This window comes from Triticum aestivum, chromosome 2A (assembly GCF_018294505.1).
Source record: "Triticum aestivum cultivar Chinese Spring chromosome 2A, IWGSC CS RefSeq v2.1, whole genome shotgun sequence".
Classification (NCBI taxonomy): domain Eukaryota; kingdom Viridiplantae; phylum Streptophyta; class Magnoliopsida; order Poales; family Poaceae; genus Triticum; species Triticum aestivum.
The window spans coordinates 147394323-147418463 of NC_057797.1; positions in this window are offsets into that span (position 1 = coordinate 147394323).

Below are 24141 nucleotides of genomic sequence, written 5' to 3' on the forward strand. Positions count from 1 at the left end.
AATCTCCTTTATGCAGTTGTTGGTGAGATAACCTCGACGCCACCTAGTACTGGGGTGGGAGTTCGGGAGTATTGCCATAACTCGTATAAGGGATGCTTTTCGAAGGTTGAGGTAAATGATTTCCGAAGGTTTCTTGGTTATGTGTTGAAGGATGGATACAACTGGATGTAGGATTTGCTAGTTTTGGGTGAGATATTATGCTTCCCCTGTATCCCCAACACCTCATTGCATAACCAGAAAGTTTTGGGAGTTTCATAGGTGGGAATTCATGTAGCTCTAGTATTTCTTCCCGCAGATATTTGGTTCGTGATTGGGTAATCCTTACCAATTATTTGTTCTTATCCGTACCTTGTTGATTTTATTCTTCTATCTCTATTTAAGTGGCTTCTCAACTTATGGAAGTGTGATGATTTACTTTGGAATTCATTCGTTCATTCTTGTTTGAATGTTAAGGCTATATGTTGCAATTTTGATCCATTGATTCATCTTGAATAAATGTCTTTCAAGATGCTAACGGATGTCACCCTCTTCAAGATGGCTCCTCCAATGCGTCAGAATCCGGAACCTCCACCACCACCTCCACCACCGGAGGCATGACATGCTGTCATGGCCGCTACCAACGCCAACACGCATATGCTTATGCAACTCTGGCAAGAGCGTAACCGAGGAAATCAAGGCCAAGGCAACAAATCAAGCTCAGTTTGCTACCCTCAATCAGTTCCTCGCAAACCAGCCAAAGTCCTTCAGTGACTGTGTTGAGGCCACAGACGCTGACGATTGACTCGTGGATATCTGCAAACATTTTGAGTGTAGCAATGTCAGGCCCGAGGACTTTGTCAAGTTTGCTTCGTTCCAACTCAAAGACCAAGCTGCTGAGTGGTATCAACAATACAAAGATTCCAGAGGAGGTCGTGTGATTACCTGGGATGATTTCCGCCGGGACTTCAAAGCTCACCGCATTCCTCAAAGTGTTGCTGAGAGTAAGCGTGAGGAGTTCCACAATCTGAAGCAAGGCAGTATGTCTGTTTACCAATACAACATCCTATTTCAGAGGCTCGCTCGCTTCGCTAAACAAGACGTCCCTGACGAGAAGAGCATGATTTATCAATTTAGAGGTGGCCCCAGAGAAGATCTGCAACTAGCTCTTGTGCTTTTTGAGCCGAAAGAGTATGACGAATTCTACAACATGGCACTAAAGCAAGAAGCTACTCAGCTCAAGTGCAATGCTTCTAAGAAGAGAGTCAGGGATGCAACTCAATCGTCTTCTTCATCTCAAGTGGCAGCTAAGAAGCAAAAGTTCTGGTTGCCTCCTCCTCCTTCGTCCCGTCAGCCTTATCAGCAGAAGGGTAAAGGTGGCAATGGATCTTCCCACCCACCCAACCCAGGCTTTCATAACAAAGCTTCGTCTCATGCTCCAAGGTCAAGTGCTCCATATCACCGTCCGCTCTCAGAGGTTACTTGCAACAAGTGTCAGCAAAAAGGACACTATGCAAACAAATGCTTCAACCAGAGGCGCCTTTCGCCTCCTCCTCCCGTGAGATCTGCCAGCAATGCAGTGGTCAAGCATAATCCCAAGTTTGCAAAGGTCAATATGATGAACGCAGCTCAGGCAGAGGACTCTTCAGAAGTGATCATGGGTAACTTTCCAGTTAACTCTACTCCTGCAAAAGTCCTTTTTGATACTGGTGCATCGCATTGTTTCATGTCAAGATCATTTGTTTCAAAGCATGACTTCGTTTCGGAAATATTGGGTAAACCCATGGGAGTGGTTTCTCCGGCCAAGTCTATGAGGGCTACCACGTTGATCCCGAATGTTTCTATCGAGATGGGTGATTACAGATTTCTGTCTTCTCCAATGGTTCTTGGTGACTCGGATATTGATCTAATTCTCGGCATGGACTGGCTTTCTAAGCACAAGGCTCAGCTTGATTGTGCTGCCAGGCAGATTCAATTGACACACTCGTCTATCATCTATGCCGCTCGTGATGATACCATTCGACTGTTTTCTCTCAATGAGAAGGGCGAGTTGAATGCCATCTCTTAGATTCCAGTCGTTTGTGAATATCAAGACGTCTTTCCAGAAGAGCTTCCAGGAATGCCTCCTCACCGGCCAGTTGAATTCGTCATTGATCTTGAGCCTGGCACGGAACCTGTTTGCAAACGTCCTTACAAGCTTGGACCAGAAGAGTTGAAGGAGCTGAAGAAACAACTCAATGTACAAGAGCGTATGGGTCTGATCCGACCGAGTTCTTCTCCATGGCGTTGTGGTGTTCTTTTTGTCAAGAAGAAGGATGGCACGGACCGACTTTGTGTCGACTACCGCCCATTGAACAAGAAGACAATAAAGAACAAGTATCCACTTCCCAACATCAATGAGCTATTCGAACAACTCAAAGGTGCTCAAGTATTCTCCAAGCTTGACCTCCGTATGGGCTATCATCATATTCGCATTCGTGAACAAGATATCCCCAAGACAACATTCATAACAAGCTATGGTTCTTATGAATATACTATCATGTCTTTCGGCCTTGTCAACGCTCCTCCAACATTCTCTCGCATGATGAACTTCATCTTCAACCCCTACACAAATGATTTTGTCTTGGTGTATCTCGATGATGATTTGGTCTTTTCCAAGAACAAGGAGGATCATGCCAAGAATTTGAGATTGGTGTTGGACAAACTCAGAGAACATCAGTTCTATGTTAAGTTTTCAAAGTGCGAGTTTTGGCTCGATGAGGTTCTCTACCTTGGGCATATCATCTCCGCCAAGGGCATAGCTGTTAATCCTGAGAAGGTGTCTGCAATTGTGAATTGGTAACCACCTCAGAATGTCAAGCAGCTCCGCATCTTTCTTGGGCTTGCAAGCTATTGTCGAAGATTCGTTGAGAATTTCTCTAAGATTGCAAAGCCTCTTTCCAACCTCCTCCAGAAGCATGTGAAGTATGTATGGATGCCTGAATGTGACATCGCTTTCAACACCCTGAAAGAGAAGCTAGTCACAGCTCCAGTTCTGACTCCTCCTGATGAATCCAAACCATTCGAGGTTTTCTGTGATGCTTCCCTGCAAGGTCTCAGTGCTGTGTTAATGCAAGAGAAGAAAGTTGTGGCCTATACCTCTCGCCAGTTGAAGCCCAACGAAAGGAACTACCCCACTTACGACCTCGAGTTGGCGGCAGTTGTCCATGCTCTTTTAACATGGAGACATCTCTTGTTGGGAAGGAAAGTGGACATCTTCACTGATCATAAGAGCCTCAAGTACATCTTCACTCAACCCAACCTCAACATCAGACAGACTTGTTGGGTCGAAATGATTCAAGAGTATAATCCGAGTATTGAATATACTCCAGGCAAGGCCAATGTCATTGCCGACGCTTTGAGTAGGAAGGCTTACTGCAACAGTTTGATTCTCAAGCCCTTCCAACCGGATCTTTGTGAAGCTTTCCGCAAACTTAATCTCCAAGTTGTTCCTCAAGGATTTCTTGCCAACCTCCAAGTCTCTCCTACTTTGGAAGATCAGATTCGTGAGGCACAACTTCTTGATGCAATGGTGAAGAAGGTGAAAAATGGGATTGCCAAGAGCCAACCCAAGTACAAGTGCTATCGCCTTGATGACAAAGATACTCTTTTCTTTGAGGATCGAATTGTTGTTCCTAAAGGTGACCTTCGTAAAGTCATTATGAACGAGGCTCACAATTCCCTCCTATCCATTCATCCTGGAAGTACAAAGATGTACCATGACCTCAAGCAGTCATATTGGTGGACTCGAATGAAGCGAGAAATTGCTCAGTTCGTGAATGAATGTGATGTCTGCAGAAGAGTGAAGGCAGAACACCAACGGCCAGCTGGTCTCCTCCAACCTCTTGCCATTCCAGAATGGAAGTTTGACCATATTGAGATGGACTTCGTGACTAGATTTCCCAAGTCCAAACATGGAAATGATGCTATCTTTGTTGTCATCAACAAGCTTACTAAAGTGGCTCATTTTCTTCCTATCAAAGAATCTATCACAGTAGCTCAGTTGGCAGAGCTATATACCTCCAGGATTGTCTCTTTGCATGGCATTCCGGAGTTGATATCTTCAGATTGTGGAAGCATCTTTACTTCTAAGTTCTGGGACTCCTTTCAGAAGGCCATGGGCACCAACATTCCCTTCAGCACAGCCTTCCATCCTCAAACTAGTGGACAAGTCGAGCGAGTCAATCAAATTCTTGAAGATATGCTCAGGGCTTGTGTCATTTCTTTCGGTACGAAGTGGGAAGATTGTCTTCCATATGCCGAGTTCTCCTACAACAACAGCTTCCAAGCGACTTCAGGCAAGGCCCCATTCGAGATTCTCTATGGCAGCAAGTGCCGTACTCCTCTTAATTGGTCAGAGACTGGTGAACGCCAACTTCTTGGCAATGACTTAATCACAGAAGCTGAAGAAATGTGCAAAGTCATTCATGAAAATCTCAAAGCCGCGCAATCGCGCCAGAAGAGTTACTATGATAGCAAGCATCGTGACTTGGCTTTCGAGATAGGAGACCATATCTACCTCCGTGTATCTCCAATGAAAGGTACTCGTCGCTTCGGTATCAAAGGGAAGCTTGCCCCTAGATACGTGGGTCCTTTCAAGATCATTGCAAAAGAGGCGATCTCGCCTATCAACTTGAACTTCCGTCCAACTTTGCAAACGTGCATGACGTGTTTCACGTGTCTCAGCTTCGCAAGTGTTTCAAGACTCCTGACCGCACCATCAACTTCGAAGAGATTGATCTCCAAGAAGACCTGTCTTATCATGAGCATCCCGTCGCTATTCTTGAAGAAACTGAGCGCAAGACTCGCAACAAGTCTATCAAATTCCTGAAAGTGAAGTGGTCACATCATTCCGACTGAGAATCCACCTGGGAACGCGAGGACCACCTTCGTTTCGAATATCCTGAGTTCTTTCAGTCCTAGATCTTGGGACAAGATCCTTTCGTAGTGGTGGAGTGTTGTAACGCCCCGGATGTAACTTACCATATTTGTACTCCGACTCTTGCCATTTTCGGCTCTAAGTTATGAGATTCCCTCGTGGTTGGGTTTTGTATTCATTTTGCATTTTGTCCATGTCATGCATTTCATATCATGTCATCATGTGCATCTCATTTGCATGCGTGTTTGTCTCATGCATCCGAGCATTTTCCTCGTTGTCCGTTTTGCGATCTGACACTCCTATGTCCCGCGGTGCCCCCTTTTGTCTCTTTTCGTGAGCGGGTGTTAAACATTCTCGGAATGTACCGAGATTTTCCAAGCGTCCTTGGTACACCACCTGTAGACCTCCTGTCAAGTTTCATGCCATTTGGAGTCCGTTTGATACTCCAACGGTTAACTGGGGAACCGTAAAGGCCTCGTGTGTGTGTTGCAGCCCAGCACCCCTCCAAAGTGGCCCAATAACCCATTCAAACCCCCTCCATCCTCTCGGCCGTCCGATCATGATCGCGTGGCTGAAAACCGCACTCCATTTGGACTCTCCTAGCTCCCTCTAGCTATAAAAACGTTTCCTCCTCCTCCATCCCCGGACGAAACCCTAAAATTCCCCTCCGTGCCGCCGGACACGTCCGGGCGATGCCGGACAAAGTCGCCACCGCCCCGCACCAACCCACGTCCGCCACCTATCACCTCGCTGCCGCCTGCTGCCACCGGCCTACGGGGCCCACATCCAGCCCGCTCGGCCCGCGCGCGCCGCGCCTCCCCGCGGCCCGGGCCCGAGAGCCCCGCCGCCGCCTCGCTTCCCCGCGTTCACCGGCCGCCGCCTCCCGCGCCCTGCCTGCGCCCCGCCGCCACCGAGCTCCGCGCCGCCGCGCGTTCGCCGCCCGCCGTGCCACGCCCGTGCCTCCCGGCCGGAGCCCGCTCCTCCTCGTCGCCCTCGTCGCCGGGAGCTCTCCGGCGAGCCCCCTAGCTTCGGCCACCGCCTCTTCTTCCTCTCCGGTGGGAACTCCGGCGACCTCCCCAACGAACCTCGAACCGCGTGCCAGATCCAGATCTGGAAAACCCTAGGTTGACCCCGTTTTTCCCTAAGTCACTAACATTTTCACCTCATGTTCTTTGCATCATAACTCCGCATCCGTAGCTCCGTTTTGGGCGTGCAATATATCAAAATGTTCATCTAGATGTGCTCTTCTTTTTATTCCATTGTGCCATGCTTGTTTGAGTCCATCTTGATGCCCAAATAGTTGATGCAAGAGTGCTATAAAATGTTAGGTGCTGATTCTTAACAGATCTTGAGCATTTGTCATTTTTGCCATGATTATTGTGTGCTGCATATGGGCATGAGCTCTACATGTGTTTTGGGCTATGCCATGCCATGTTTACAGGGGTGTATGCCATGTATTTTGGTATCAATGTGGTGACTAGCACATGCATGCAAAGTAGGTTTCGTAATATTGCTGATTTCAGGGACTTAGAATTTCACTAAGTCATTTCCCTGCTGTTATTTTAATGCCATGTATTCATGTTGCTTCAGCGAGATCCATGCTTCGTTTGAGTATGTTCAGTAAGGATGATTTTGACATATGGTTGTGCTCTATCCATCCATGTCCCTGTTTGCATTTATGGAGTGCCCTAGCATGACTCAATCTTGCTCTACTTTTGCTATAAAATGTTCCTGGCAGATTGTTTACGTGTTAATCAATTTTGCCAAGGTTGTTGTAGTTGATCAATGCATTCTATAAGTTTGTTCTTGCTTTGGTTAGCTTGGTGAACATGTCGTCTTGCTGGCAGTATGCTTAGCTTGTCATGCAATGCCTTGTGATGAGTGCATCGAGCTCGCAAACATGCCTTCATAATTCTGTTGATACCATGTCCAGTTTTCTGCCAAGTCTGAATCTGTTAATGAAACTTGCTATGTTTATATGGGTGCCATCATATCTTCTGATCCTTTTTCGCTTATGGTCAGTAAGGGACTTTTTTTATATGCTTTGCGTAGATTCATGCCATGCCTTTGTTTGCCATGTTATGTTCCTATAGCATGTTGTTATCTTGCTCTAAACATTGCTTCCTGATGTGAATTCCTGACATGTTATTTCCACTAAGTCTGTGAAGCTGACATCTTTTGCACTTTTGCCATGCTTGTTTGAACCTGCTATTGTGTGATTTAGCCGTAGCTCAGTGTTCATATTTTGTCAAGCATCTCGAGTAGATCACTGCCATGTGCTTTGTTGCTATGTTGGAGTGCAGTAGCTTAGTTGCTTGTTGCATTCTAGATGGCATTGTGTTGTTAATCGCAGAAGTGTGCCATCATTGTTTTGCTTGCCATTTGCAAACCGTGCATCCGATTCCGGTGATCTTTATATCGATTTTGACCGAAATCAACTCCAGCGGCGCACTTGGTTTGCCAAGTTGAGGCCTGGTTCAATCTTTTCCTTCCGGAGCAAGCGTATGCATTGGATATAACATCCCGCATATCATGCCATATTTTGCGTCATGTTGCTAGCGCATTGCACCGTGGTTGATTATGGTTTCCTTTGCTTGTGTTGCTTTGGGTAGAGCCGGGAGACGAGTTCGTGGTCGAGGAACCCGTTGAGTATGCTTACGAGGACCAGGCTTTCGTCAACCCGGAGAACTTTGCAGGCAAGATGACCATACCCTCGAAATCACTTCTATCTTTGATTGTTAGTTGCTCGCTCTTTTGCTATGCCGCGATACCTACCACTTGCTATATCATGCTTCCCATATTGCCATGTCAAGCCTCTAACCCACATTTTCCTAGAAAACCGTTGTTTGGCTATGTTACCACTTTGCTCAGCCCCTCTTATAGCGTTGCTAGTTGCAGGTGAAGATGGAGTTTGTTCCTTGTTGGAACATGTTTATTGTTGGGATATCATTATTATATCTTGTTTACTTTAATGCACCTATATACTTGGTAAAGGGTGGAAGGCTCGGCCTTATGCCCGGTGTTTTGTTCCACTCTTGCCGCCCTAGTTTCCATCATACCGGTGTTATGTTCCTTGATTTTGCGTTCCTTACGCGGTTGGGTTATAATGGGAACCCCTTGACAGTTCGCCTTGAATAAAGCTCCTCCAGCAAGGCCCGACCTTGGTTTTACCATTTGCCACCTAAGCCTTTTTCCCTTGGGTTTCATGGACTCTAGGGTCATCTTTATTTTAAACCCCCGGGCCAGTGCTCCTTTGAGTGTTGGTCCAAACTAGAGCACCGTGCAGGGCCGTCCCTTGGCAACTTGGGTTACGTTGGCTCTTGTATGCTTAGCTTATCCGGTGTGCCCTGAGAACGAGATATGTGAAGCTCCTATTGGGATTTGTCGGCACAGCGGGTGGTCTTGCTGGTCTTGTTTTACCATTTTCGAAATGTCTTGTAACCGGGATTCTGAGCCTGATCGGGTCTTCCTGGGAGAAGGAGTATCCTTCTTTGACCGTGAGAGCTTATGATGGGCTAAGTTGGGACACCCCTGCAGGGTTTTGAACTTTCGAAAGCCGTTCCCGCGGTTATGGGCAGATGGGATTTGTTAATGTATGGTTGTAGAGAACTTGAAACTTAACTTAACTTAACTAAAATGAATCAACCGCATGTGTAGCCATGATGGTCTCTTTTCGGCGGAGTCCGAGAAGAGAAAACGGTCTCGTGTTATGCTTGAACGTAAGTAGTTTCAGGATCATTTCTTGATCTTACGACCGTGCTTTGCTTCTCTTCTCGCTCTCATTTGCATAAGTTAGCCACCATATATGCTAGTGCTTGCTGCAGCTCCACCTCACTACCTTTTCCGACCCATAAGCTTAAATAGTCTTGATCACGAGGGTGTGAGATTGCTAAGTCCCTGTGACTCACAGATTACTTCCAAAACTAGATGCAAGTGTCGATGATGCCAGTGTAAGGGACGTGACCGAACTCAAGTGGGAGTTCGACGAGGATTCAGGACCTTACTATGTTTCCTTTCCGGACGATCAACAATAGAGCCCAGTAGGGGTGATCGGGGATCTATGCATTTGGGATTGTCTTTATTTTGGTTCCGTAGTTGGACCTTGATTGTATGTGGATGTTGTAATGCTATATTTATGTATTGTGTGAAGTGGCGATTGTAAGCCAACTCTTTATCCCTTTCTTATTCAGTACATGTGATGTGTAAAGATTACCCCTCTTGCGACATGCCTACTATGCGGTTATGCCTCTAAGTCGTGCTCCGACACGTGGGAGATATAGCCACATCGTGTGTGTTACATTTGAGGACACCAAAAGTATGAAACAATTGCTTGGCTTGTCATCGGCGTTGTGCATGATTTGAGTATTTTGTGTGATGAAGATGGATCATAGCCACACTATATGATTTTGTAGGGATACCTTTATTTGGCCATGTTATTTTGAGAAGACATGATTGCTTATTAGTATGCTTGAAGTATTATTGTTTTATGTCAATATTAAACTTTTGTTTTGAATCTTATGGATATGAACATTCATGCCACAATAAAGAGAGGATTACATTGATAAATATGTTAGGTAGCATTCCACATCAAAAATTCTGTTTTTATTATTTACCTACTCGAGGACGAGCAGGAATTAAGCTTGGGGATGCTTGATACGTCTCCAATGTATCTATAATTTTTGATTGTCCCATGCTATTATATTATCCATCTTGGATGTTCTATATGTATTTATATGCTATTTTATATTATTTTTGGTACTAACCTATTAACCTAGAGCCAAGTGCCAGTTTCTGTTTTTTTCCTTGCTTTTGAGTTTTGCAGAAAAGGAATATCAAATAGAGTCCAAATGAGATGAAAATTTACGGTGATTTTTGATGGACCAGAAGAAGCCCTCGAAGCACAAGAGTTGGGCCAGAAGAGTCCCGAGTCAACAACAAGGGTGGAGGGCACACCCCCCTACCTTGTCACTGCCTCGTGGACCCCCCTGACTTGAAACCGACGCCCAAAATTCCTATAAATCCAGAAACCCCTAGAAACAAACCTAGATCGGGAGTTCCGCCGCCGCAAGCCTCTGTAGCCACGAAAAACCAATCGGAAGCCCGTTCCGGCACACTGCCAGAGGGGGAAACCATCACCGGTGGCCATCTTCATCATCCCGGCGGTCTCCATGACGAGGAGGGGGTAGTTCACCCTCCGGGCCGAGGGTATGTACCGGTAGGTATGTGTTTGATCTCCCTCTCTCTCGCGCGTTCCTGATTTGGCACGATCTTGATGTACCGCGAGCTTTGTTATTATAGTTAGATTATATGATGTTTCTCCCCCTCCATCTTCTTGTGATGAATTGAGTTTTACCTTTGAGGTTTCACTATTATTGGATTGAATACTATTATGGATTTGAGAAAACTTGATGTATGTCTTGTGTGGGATACCTGTGGTGACAATGGGGTGTTCTATTGATTCACTTGATGTATGTTTTGGCAGTCAACTCACGGATTCCCGAGGTTACATTGGGGTAATCTATGCATAGGGGTTGATGCATGTTTTCATCCTTGTTTCTCCGGTATAAATCTTGGGGCACTCTTTGAGGTTCTTTTTGTTGGATTGAATAATATGATTCTGAAGTTGTTTGATGCATATCGTATAATTGACACACAGATACTTGTGGTGACATTGGAGTATCTAGGTGACATTAGGGTTGATTGATGTGTGTCATATGGTGTTATTTTACTACGAACTCTAGGGCTGTTTGTGACACTTATAGGAATAGCTCAATGGATTGATCAGAAAGAATAACTTTGAGGTGGTTTTGTACCCTACAAGGAATTTCATCTTATGTTCTCCGTGATAGGAACTTTGGAGTGACTTTTGTCGCACATTGAGGGATCTTTATATGATCTAATTATGTTATCATTGTTGAGAGAACTTGCACTAGTGAAAGTATGAACCCTAGGCCTTGTTTTCAAGCATTTCAATACCATTTTCGCTCACTTTTCTTACTAGTTACCTTGCTGTTTTTATATTTTCAGATTACAAAAACCTATATCTACTATCCATATTACACTTGTATCACCATCTCTTCTCCGAACTAGTGCATCTATACAATTTACCATTGTATTGGGTGTGTTGGGGACACAAGAGACTCTTTGTTATTTGGTTGCAGGGTTGTTTGAGGGAGACCATCTTCATCCTATGCCTCCCACGAATTGATAAACCTGAGGTCATCCACTTGAGGGAAATTTGCTACTTTCCTACAAAACTCTGCGCTTGGAGGCCCAACACGAGTCTACAAGAAGAAGGTTGCATAGTAGACATCAACACATCTTAATGAAGAGAGAAGATAAGATTCAAGATTGATCAAGACTAAGTACAAAGAGTGATTCAAGTTGATGAATACACAAAGCATAGAATTTATACCGAGTGGGATCAAGTGATATCATGGTATGGCAAGCATTGTCTATTGTGCTTTGTGTACTAAACCATGAACTTTGTGAGGTTTCTTTATGGGGTTAGGTATGTTTCCATGGGTTAGGATGACATTAAGTGGCGATTGTCATCAAGCTTGTGTTGTGCAAGTTCAAATGGAGCATGATGAAGAGATCACATGCTTGAAGCCTGCCGTCCATTGTGGTGAAAATGGACATGTGAAGATGTGCCGAAGAGAGGTCTACGCATAGTGTAGTATGGGTGAGAAATCTACTAGTCTTCATCGAGTCAACGCAATCAAGAAAGGTGGTCCAACTTGAGAAGGCAAGATCGTCATCATCTAGCTCAAGTGGATTATGTGCAAGCAAAGGTATGTACTTTTTAGGTTCTCTATTTTATCAGTTTCATGGGGTTAGTTGGGAGATCGGGTTATAGGATTGATTACCGTACTATCGAGGGGGGCTCTCAATTGAGTAGCATGATTGTATCATTCATAGATAACTCAAACCATTGCATCCTTGGCATCATATTTCTTGGTTCTTGTTTGGCTTTTCTCCTTGTGACTTTTGGAGCTTGTGGTCATCTTCACGACGAGCTCAAGTACATTGAAAACGGATTTCATATGCACCATCTATTATATTTTCGATGTCGGAGTTTTGCCGGTTCCTCACCGATGGAGGTTTCACACCTCTATATCATTGGCATGTTACTCTTGTCGTTAGCTTTCCATCAAGCTTGAGTTCATCTAAAATCATAGTTCATTTGCAAAAGTTGTGGTAGTTTTGGTCTTACTTGTTTTTATCTATTGTGCATTGGACTTTTGTTTGAGGCCAAGCAATAGTACCGCTGGTACAGACGGTAGTACCGCTTAGGTGGTACTTCCGCTGGTCAGTACCGTGGCTAGTGTCGCTTGGTGTTGAGCCTTTTGTTGCTCCCTCTGTCCCACAACATTTCGCGACTGTACCACTTACTACCCATGGTAGTACCGCTTAGGCGGTACCTCTATAGGTTACTACCACAACTACTTCCGCTTGTGCTGAAGTCGTCTGTATGCCCTCTGACAATTTGCAGTAGTACCACTAGCACTAACAGTAGTACCGCTTCGTGTTGTACTTCCGCTCTGGTGCGGTGCTAACTATCACTGGCTTCTCTTGCCCCCATGAAAATTCATGGTACTACCGCTTGACGTAGGCGGTAGTACCACTCGGGCATAACTATCACTCTACTACCTCGCTGGTAGTCGTGGGTCATGCTAAAACTGCCATGCCAAGCGGCAGTACCGCTCCTCTGATCGGTAGTACCGCTTAAGGCATAGCTAGTGCATAACGGTTGGATTCTTGGGGCACTATATAAGGGGGTCTTCTTCCCCATTGCCCCAACGGTTCTTTGCAAGCTTTCTCCTCCAATGTTGACCTCCAAAAAGCTTTGCTTTCTCGCAATTCTGCCTATGATTCTTGCATCTTTTTGAGGGAAAATAAAGAGGAGATCTAGATCTACATTTCCACCAATCCATCTCTCCACTAAGTGAGGGAAACCCTTTGGATCTAGATCTTGGAGTTGTTTGTGTTCTCTTCTTCGTCCTTCATCTCATATTCCTCCATAGCATTAGTTGTGGTGGTGGGATTTAGGAGAGAAGGACCTAAGCACTTGGTGTGCTCTTGCCATTGCATTTGGTGCATAGGTTTGAGTTCTCCACGGTGATACATGGAAGTGAAAGTTGAGAAGCTTATTACTCTTGGGTGTTTGGACACCCTAGAGCTTGTGTGTCTTGAGTGCTTGGGTGCCCTAGACGGTTGGTCGTGTCATAGAACTCACTCATTGTGGTGTAAAGCTCTGGGCAAGCTTTGGGGTCTCCAATTAATTGTGGAGTTGTCCCGAGCAATTTGTATGGGTTAGGTGACTGCCCCCAGGGGTTGCCAATTGTACGGGTTCGGTGACCACCCCCAAGGATTGCCAATTATATGAATTCATGACCGCCCTCAAGGGCCCCTTAGTGGAATCATGACATCTTGCATTGTGCAAGGGTGTGTGGAGAATACGGTGTGATGTGGAGCATCCTTCCATCATCTCCATGGACTCTACACTAACACATCAAGCACCACGTGGACCTATGACAAGAGCTCGAGCATGTGATACGTCCATTTTGCATCATGTTTTCCTACTATTATTTATATTGTTTTTAGTCAATATAACACTTTATGGCGTAATTATAATGCATTCTCTATCATACTATGCAAGGTTTACACAAAGAGGGAGAATACCGGCATTTGGAATTATGGACCTGAAAAAGCTATGTCAGAGATACCTATTCTGCACATCTCCAAACGACCTGAAATTTTACGAAGATTTATTTTGGAATATATAAAAAATACTGGAGAAAAGAAATACTGGAGGAGGCCACCCAGGTTCCCACTAGGCACCAAGGCGCGCCCACCCCCAGGCGCGCCCTGGTGGGTAGTAGGCTCCCTGGCCCACATCCAGTGCCCATCTTCAGGTACATAAGGTCTTTTGACCTAGAAAAAAAACAAGGACATGACTTTTGGGACGGAGTGCCGCCGTCTCGAGGCGGAACTTGGCCAGGAGCACCTTTTCTCTCCGGCGGAGTGATTCCATGGGGGATACTTCCCTCCGAGAGGGGGAAATCGAGGCTATCGTCATCACCAACAACCCTCTCACCTTGGGAGGGCCAATCTTCATCAACATCTTCAATAGCGTCATCTCATCTCAAAACCCTAGTTCATCTCTTGTGTTCAATCTTTGTACCGGAACCTTAGATTGGTACCTGCGGGTGACTAGTAGTGTTGATTACATCTTGTAGTTGATGCTAGATGGTTTATTTGGTGGAAGATTATATGTTCAGATCCATTATGATATTTATTAATACTATGATATTGAGCATGAACATGTTGTGTGAGTAGTTACTTTTGTTCTTGAGGACACGGGAGAGGTCACGTTGTAAGTAATCATGTGAATTTGATATTCGTTCGATATTTCGATGATATGTATGTTGTGATTCCCTTAGTGGTGTTATGTGAAGGTCGACTACATGACACTTCACCATCTTTGGGCATAAAGGAATGCATTGTGGAGTAGTAATTAGATGATGGGTTGCTAGAGTGACAGAAGCTTAAACCCTAGTTTATGCGCTATTCCGTAAGGGGCTGATTTGGATTCACATGTTTAATCCTATGGTTAGATTTATCTTAATTCTTCTTTCGTAGTTGCGGATGCTTGCGAGAGGGGTTAATCATAAGTTGGGAAGCTTTCTCAAATAATAACATCACTCAAGCACTGGTCCACCCACATATCAAATTATCAAAGTAGCGAACGCAAATCAAACCAACATGATGAAAGTGAGTAGATGAAATTCCCGTGTACCCTCAAGAACGCTTTGCTTATTATAAGAGACCATTATGGCCTTTCCTTTGCTACAAAAAGGATTGGGCTAACTTGTTGCACCTATTGTTACTATTGCTACTTGTCACTTGTTACAGATTATCTTGCAATCAAACTACCTGTTACCGACAATTTCAGTGTTTGCAGAAATTACCTTGCTAAAAATCGCTTGTCATTTCCTTCCGCTCCTCGTTGGGTTCGACACTCTTACTTATCGAAAGGAATACGATTGATCCCTTGTACTTGTGGGCCATCAAGACTCTTTTCTGGCGCCGTTGCCGTGGAGTGAAGCGCTCTTGGTAAGTGGAAATCAGTAAGGAAAAGTTTATATAACATGCGGAAATTTACTGTTACTTGTTATGATGGAAAACAATCCTTTGAGGGGGTTTGTTCGGGCTATCTTTACCTCGACTGGAGACACAAAGAGTTTCCCCTCAACCTACTGCACCTACTAGAAATATTGGTTATTAGATTCCTTCGGGTATGATAGAGAATCTGCTAGCTAATCCTTATGCAGGAGATGGAACACTACATCCTGATATGCACCTAATCTATGTGGATGAAGTTTGTGGATTATCTAAGCTTGCGGGTTTACCCATAGATGAAGTCAATAAGAAGGTTTTCCCTTTATCTTTGGGAGGAGAAGCATTGATATGGTATAGGCTATGTGATGATATTGGAGCTTAGAATTGGAAGTTCACCAAAAGTTTTATCCTATGCATCTAGTTCATCGTGATCGGAATTATATATATAATTTTGGGCCTCGTGAAGGAGAAATTATTGCTCTAGCTTGGGGGAGGCTTAAATCAATGTTATATCCATGCCCCAATCATGAGCTCTCAAGAGAAATTATTATACAAAATTTTTATGCTCGGCTTTCTCATAATGATCAATCCATGCTCGATACTTCTTGTAGTGGTTCTTTTATGAAGAACACTATTGAATTTAGGTGGGATGTTTTGGAAAGAATTAAATGCAACTCTGAAGATTGGGAACTCGAAGAAGGTAAAGAGTCAAGTATTATGCTTGAATTTGATTGTGTTAAATCTTTTATGAACACCGATGCTTTTCACAAGTTTATCACTAAATATGGACTTGACTATGAGATAATAGTCTCTTTTTGTGAATAATTTGATACTCATGTTGATATCCCTAAGGAGAAGTGGTTTAAATATCACCCCTTATTAAAGAAAAGATCGAGGAGCCAGTTATAGTTAAGGATTAAACTATTGTTTACAACGTTGATCCAATTGTGCCTACTTATATTGAAAAACCACCTTTCCCTGTTAGGATAAAGGAACATGCTAAAGTCTCAACCGTGGTTAACAAAAGTAATATTAGAGAACCTAGACCCTCTGAACAAACTAAAGTCAAACCTAGTATTGCTATGGTTAAAGATCTCTTGGTTGATAATGTTGATGGACATGTTATTTATTTCTGTGCTGAAGTTGCTAGAATTGCCAAACCCGATACTAAAGATAAGAACAAGCCTGCTGTTGGCATGCATGTCATCTTAGTTAAAATTGGAGATCATTGCTATCATGGTTTATGTGATTTGGGTGCTAGTGTGAGTGCTATTCCTTTTACCTTTTATCAAGACATTATGAATGATATAGCACCTGCTGAAATAGAGGATACTTATGTCACTATTAAACTTGCAAATAGGGACACCATCACACCACTTGGGATTGTTAGAGATGTTGAAGTCTTGTGTGGGAAAATAAAATACCCCACTGATTTTCTAGTTCTTGGTTCTCCAAAAGATGATTTTTGTCCCATAATATTTGGTAGACCTTTCTTGAACACTATCAATGCTAAGATAGATTGCCATAAAGAAACTGACAGTGTCAATTTTGGCGATGTATCTTATGAGTTTAATATCTCTAAGTTTCATAGGCAACCCCATGATAAAGAATTGCCTAGTAAGGATGAAATAATTGGTCTTGCTTCTATTGCTGTGCCTCCTATTGATCCACTAGAACAATGTTTGCTAGACCATGAAATTGATATGAATTTGCATCAAAGAAATGAAATAGATAAAATATTCTTTGAACAACAACCTATCCTTAAACACAATTTGCCTGTTGAAACTCTAGGAGGTCCTCCTCCACCTAAAGGTGATCCTGTGTTTGAATTAAAGCAATTACCTCACACATTGAAATATGCTTATCTTGATGAGAATAAGATATATCCTTTTATTATTAGTGCTAACCTTACAGAACATGAAGAAAAGAGATTATTAAAAATTCTGAGGAAGACCCGTGCTGCTACTGGATATACTCTTGATGATCTTAAGGGCATAAGTCCCACTCTTTATCAACACAAGATTAATATGGAACCCAATGCTAAACCCGTTGTTAATCACCAATGATGATTGAATCCTAAGATGAAAGAAGTGGTAGGAACTGAAATACTAAAGCTTCTGAGAGTAGGTATAATGTATCCCATAGCTGATAGTAGATGGGTATGTCCTATTCATAGTGTCCCTAAGAAAGGAGGTATTACTGTTGTTCCTAATGACAAGCATGAACTCATTCCACAAAGAATTGTGACTAGCTATAGGATGGTAATTGATTTTAGAAAATTAAATAAAGCCACTAGAAAAGACCATTACCCTTTGCCTTTCATTGATCAAATGTTAGAAAGATTATCTAAGAACACACACTTTTGCTTTCTTGATGGATATTCTGGTTTCTCTCAAATACCTGTATCACAACCTGATAAAGAAAAAACCACTTTTACTTTCCCTTTTGGAACTTATGCTTATAGACGTATTCCTTTTGGTTTATGTAACACACCTGGTACCTTCCAAAGATGTATGACTGCTATATTCTTTGATTTTTTTGAAAAGATTCACTGGTGCACATCGGTCCTGAACAAACGTTTTTTAACCCCTTTCCGCGATGGCCTTTGGAATCGTCCCCAAGTGAGTGTGTGCGATAGGGGGTCCTTCCCACACGACCCAGAAACCGTCGGGGATATGGAACAGTGATCCAGAGTCCTTCCAAAATGTAATCGTGTGTGATGCAGCACACACTAAATTGGTATCGATGATTAAGCATTTCTAATGACGCAGTGAAACCATACGGTCTATCGTAACGAACCGTTTGGGAAACAGTATTGAAGGCACATGGGCCAACATATGAACTATGTGCGATTTGTGCCCTATCGCACATGAGTTTTCTGCGTAACCCGTCTGCCATGCTAGACTCCATCGCACACGTTTTCCAACAATTACTATCTGCGATAATGTTCTATCACAAACGGTTCAGGAGCCCCTTCGCACACATACAAGTGCTGCAGACCGTTTGTGATTTGTGAGGTATCACCGACGGTTTCCACAAGAGTGACGTGTGCTTTTCGTTTGGGATCCACACGTTTCCTGAAAAAATATGACTGGAATTGTATTTTGCTTTGGGCATGGTTTACTCCCAGTTCTCGTGTGCGATAACACGATATCACAAATGGTTCCGGAGAACCTACGCACACGTAGTAGCGCTGCAAATCGTTTGTGATCTACTGTGTATCACTGACGGTTCCGCTACGATTGACGTATGCTTTCAGATGTGGACCGCACACACTCATTTAGTTGAACCGTGTGCGGAGCAATTGCCAGGTTAAAATAAAAATATCCCATTTTGAATTGGCACGCAAAAAGCAAATTCGCCACAATATTCAGTTGAAAAAATAAACAAAAATATCCCATTTTGAATCGGCACACAAAAAGCAAATTTGCCACAATATTCAATTGAACAAATAGTGTCCACAGGAAGAACATTCATCAGATTTCGCAACAATTGCAATTGAACATATGGTAGCTAAATTCCAATGATTTATCCACACATATATGCATTACATAATTAATCATAGTGTACAAAATACGAAGACCTCATCAAATGGAAAACAATGGATCCATGTGCTATATCTTTAGCGGCTAACTCTTACTCAATGTTTCAGGAGAACGCATGCTAAAATCTTCATTATCACTAGTGGGATTGATGTAGTGATCCAGGAAGAAGTCACTGATAAATCTCCAAACCATCAGCAATTCACCAGCCGGGAGCGGTTCAGGGGTCCTCGGTTTTAAGATGAGCTGCAATATTTTTAGATCAGAATGTGCCATATGAGTGGAGTAGAAGATATTAATTAAGATAGACTTACTGGTACTAATTCGCGAGGATCATCACAACTATCAGCAGATTTGCAGATGGAGATCATGTGTCTGCAAAAATAGTATCCACAAAGGTTGGTCCCTGCATCTTGCTGAGCACACTGAAATTTTGTGTACAAAATTAATCATGTATTTTTCCTGTTAGGAACAACCTAACCGGTGTTAGATGTATTATTTTTTCTTTGGACAAAATATAAAGAGGTTTATTTAGAAGCTTGAACATTTGAGTAGCATAGGGAAAGGTATTTGCAGACTGTTGGATTTTTTTGAAAATAATGGATTTCATTGTGTTACCGGAGAAACGATCTCGTGCTGCAGAGGTAGTGTCGTCTTGAATAGGTTCCCTATTTTAGTTTCCCGCAATGCGAGCACACTGCAAATGATGATGAATTTTGACAACATCAATTATTGAACCAGATATGAATGCATATTAATTTCAACATCATAGAATTCAATACATGTCCAAGAATTGCTGAAGATGCGTCAGATCCCGAGCGTTTGTTGACTCTCTGAGAATCGATGTAGTAAACTGTGTTCTTGTTTGGAACAATGAATACCAATATCCAGTGATTGCTACATATTAAGAAAGCCATGAACTTACGAATGATGTCGAAATCTGAAAGAAAATCATTGTATGTGTGGTTGTTTACTTGACTTACCATTCATGATATGGCCATAGAAATGATTCTACATGGGACGTGTTTTCAAAGATATGGACGACCGTGTTAATGGCCCAGTCCCGTCGGTTCTTTTCATATAATGTTGTGCCATTTGCTAATACAGGATCTATGAAATACACACTCTCACTTTTTTCTTCTCTGCGCGTTCAATCCCCTGAGAGGAATAAAATGCAGTTAGCTGTTTATCTTACAACCTTGTATGGATAAGTTGATCAGAGTTTGTTATGTACTTACAAAATCACACATCTAACAAGAGTGGCATCGAGCACGTTGAAGTTGAAGAAGAGATGTAAGTCCTCGAAACTCACAATGATGGAACCTGCATCGTGTCAGAAATGATCTTTATTGTAGTAGACTAGCAAATGGTGATGACCTTATGACATTTGATCCATGCAATATTCATGTAACTCACGGCAACTAGAGATGCACTCATCAAAGTATTCGCCAACAAGAAATAGCTGGCCATGGACGTAATTGCGTGCTTCAAGTACGCCTGCTTTATTTTTAGCAAGCAACTAACATACTTCTGCATCACCCATGGCGTCAGAAATAATATTACTCCCCGATTCGAACACGCTGCTGTTAATTTGGTTCTGGGCGATGAGTGCTTTAAGTAAGAGGCAATCGTTCTCTTTCCTCTTCACTCTCCTACTGCGCTTCCTCGTGGTCGTGGGTGTAGCCTTTTTGGCCACTTCCTTCTTGGTACTTGAAGCATTTCTGGCAGAACGTCTGGTTGCCTGCAGGGTAGACTGCCGAGCAGACGGTGAAGCTTGGACGGACTACTTAGCAGATGGTTTATCTATGCCGGACCGCTGAGCTGGCGGTGTTGCTGTGACGGACTGCTGGGCTGTAGGAGCAGAGGCATCAAACTGCTGACCATGCATTGAAGCTATGTCGGGTTTCTGCGAAGGTGGTGCCAACTTGTCGGTGTGCTGAGGAGGCCGTGCCAACGCGTTGGTTTGCTGAGAAGGTAGTGTTGACGCATTGGTATGATGATCACGCGCCTGTGGACCAACAAACTGATGAGCAGTCGGTTCCGGACCTATAGACTGCTTAGCAAGCGGTTCCGAAGCATCAGACTGCTTAGCAGTCTGTTCCGCCAGGTTGGTCTATAGAGCATGTGCTGTAGCTGGGTCTCCCCCCGCTGCTTCAGCAGCCGGCATCTGAACCAGTGGTGCGTCATCAGCAGTTGTAGGCCTTGCCACTGGCTGCTTTGGGGCGAAGGATGACATGGCCTGTACGCCACAAAGTTGGTACGTCTGATCACAGGTTGATGCATCAGCCCACGAGAGCTGCTCTGGCAAGGAGAGCGTCACCGATTGAGGGGCGACAGTGGTTGCTCTTGGTGGGGCTTCAGGAATCTCATCGATGAACTCTATTTCCTTTCGTGGCCACTGGATGTGATGTAACAGTGTTTCTCCCAAGGTCCTTTGCTCATCGAAGTCTCTTAGGACATTCTTCAGGGCAAATTCATTGAATCCAGGCTTTACTTCAGTCACATAGCACTTCACACAGCCCGACTTCAATGGCACATTGGCCAAGAAGAGGCCATCTTCCAAGAAGGGTGAGCAAACCCAGGCTGTTGCACATTTTAATGTACCTTCATAATGTGTAAGCATGCCCTTCAGTCCGTCTTTCATTCCAGATAGATCATATATAGCATCATCACGAGCAGCTGCAATCTCAGTGTCGATGGGGTTAGCTGATGCACAACTACTCTTGTGCAGTGTTGTCGTTGCGCAATAAGCATCATCATCCATGCCCGCCTCCCCTCCCATATGCTGGCTATCTGTCAGTGTTAGAGTCTTACATCATCATTGACTCCTCAACATCCTTTCGAACAGCCGGATAAATCTCCTTCTTCAACTTTTCAAACAATGCATTCTGCTTCATTTCACTCCTCGCTTTTTTCATGCTGAGTGTGAAAGCCCTCTTGTGCGGGACATTAACACCTATACCCCTTGCACGACCAGGGGGCTCTTTTGTGTCTAGAGCAATGGACAGAATGTCACATGGCCCTGAGTTCGTGTAGAACCTTCTGGGGATCTTGGAAGCCTCTACCATCACTTCATACAGTTTGGCGTCACGTGTGTTTTCAAAGTAATAAGTTCCATCATCACGCCTCTTTGCACGTGCCCGCAAGTAGTCTCTGGCGCATTCGCCCTTGATTTTACTAAAGGCCGGATTCCCACCCACCGCTACTGCTTCTTTGTCCTCTTGTTCCCATATCAGTTTCATGCCGTAGTATCCTGCCACACCCATACGGTGGGGGTGTATGTTCTTTTTCTGAAGTTCCGATTGCTTGAAATTCTTCGCAGCAAATCTGGAGTTGCCCTGACCCTTTTGAATTCTGCCCAGTCTACCTTTGTAATTTGGGGGTATGCGGGGATTGGGTCCTTGCCTTCACTCAAGTACTTCTTGTACAACACGTGCTTCCAGTTTCTCCAAGCATTCCTAGCCTTCTTCAGTGCAGCGTGTTCCACCTGCATTCTCCACTGCTCTAGAACATTGAAGTGATCCATGATCTCCCGGACTATCCTTCGCCGTGTTTCTATGTCAGCCTTCCGAAACCCCGGCAAATTAATGTTGAGCCTTGCCCTGCCAACAAATCCACACACACTCTTGAACCTCATGCATGCTTTATCTGGTTTAGTTGGAGCCCAGGACTTTAAATCAATCTTGGTTACTTCATATACACTTTAGGCTGGTGTGTGGGCTTCCTTGGAGCGTTCCTCCATGTCCTGACCGGAAGGGTAATTGCTGTAGCTCTATCCCGTTCAAGACTACTTGATCCCTCACAATTTGCTGAAGACCTAGGGTTGTCCGAATCAGATGAAGATATATGGCCTGAATGAGTGCTATCGCTGCTACTCGGCATCTACAGAGAACACATACGAAACTCAGGAAATGAGGATAAGCATAAAACTAACAACTTGGTATCAAGCTTTCTAAACATGCCATGCAATAATTTAGAAAATGTACGGCTAATTTGTTAAGTTTGTGTGACTCACGCGCCCGCGATCTGTAAATAGGTAGTGACTTATTGGAACAAATACAACTTACATGTAGTAAGGAAGGTAGATAATGAACATATATACGCTCTCCGTTACTTCATAGCCAATTTGGGAACATACGGAACTAAATTGGAAGAGGGATTGCAAGGAAATATGCCTCACCGCGACGGAGAGCAGTAACTAACATGCTTCTTAATGCAAACCTGGCCGGACCACAGGAGAGGCGAGGGTTACTGCATCGATATGCTCGAGGGTGGTTGGCGAGCAAACGAAGACGACGAGGCGCGGGCCGCCGCATGTTGGGAATGACAGTCGAGGTAGGCTTGAGGCTGAAGAGCAGGCACACGGCCGGCATGAGCACGGCGGCGCCAGAAAAGGTTCTGCTGTGGATCTGGGGGAGGGGGAGCTGGCGAAGGAGATTGGGTGGACTAGCCGAGTGAAACGCGGGCGGACGGTGGTGGGGGGGGTGTTGGCGGCCTAGGTGAAAAGGGTGAAAAATATCCCCCGTCGCCGTGCGCGCGGAAAGGCCTATGCAAACGGTTGCCTCTAAGCGCTCGTGTGCACAAACAGAATAATTTCGTTTGAAATGAAGACGTACTAATTTTGAAATGAAGACGCGAGTTCATTGTTTCGCCTCTAAATTTTTCACACGTAAACCAATCACAATTTTACCATGGGTTTGATTTGCTGGCGCATTTCAGGTCTCGTGCGCTATATGTAAGACATTTTTTGGCATTTACCATGCATGTTGGCATATAAATCAATTCCTAGCTGGACTGCATTTCCTGTCAAAAGGGATGAGGATTTTCGTTCGATCTGGGAGCATCCAACGGTGCAGTCGTATGATCCATGGGGTTTGGGTTCTGGCCAATCAGAACACACGACTCAGATTGCATGCGTGGCAGAGGGGTGGGGGGGGGTGCATCGTCCACGGTTTAGTGGACACACGGCTTTCGTGAGTGAACCGTGTGCTATTTGAAAACATTTACATGACCTAACATCATATTTTTGTTCGAATGAAAACATGAGTTCATTGTTTCGCCTCCAATTTTTTTCCACGGTAAGAAATCATGAGTATAGTGGAGAGTGTCATATACTAGTATCATGAATATACAATACATATGATACTGCATTTAATTAATTATAGCGCATAATATAATACATAGAGTATAGTATCATATATAGATCATATTTATTGCCATGCATGACACAAATTAGCATCGCATTTAACATGATATGGTATCTACCTACTATATGTTACTCTAACCCTCTATATATATTTAATTCTTTGCCACATCAGCATACTTGGTATTTCCGAGTGCATGACATCATCGGCTATGATACCACCACTATGGCCAGCCTTATATAGTGGGGAGTATCATATATACTATATATATAATATCATGCATATGATACTAGTGTATGATACTACGTACGTAGTGCATATATAGTATCATAGAGTAGTACTAGCTCCCTCTGTAAACTAATATAAGAGCGTTTAGATTACTAAAGAGTGACCTAAACGCTCTTATATTAGTTTACGGAGGGAGTATATATCATAG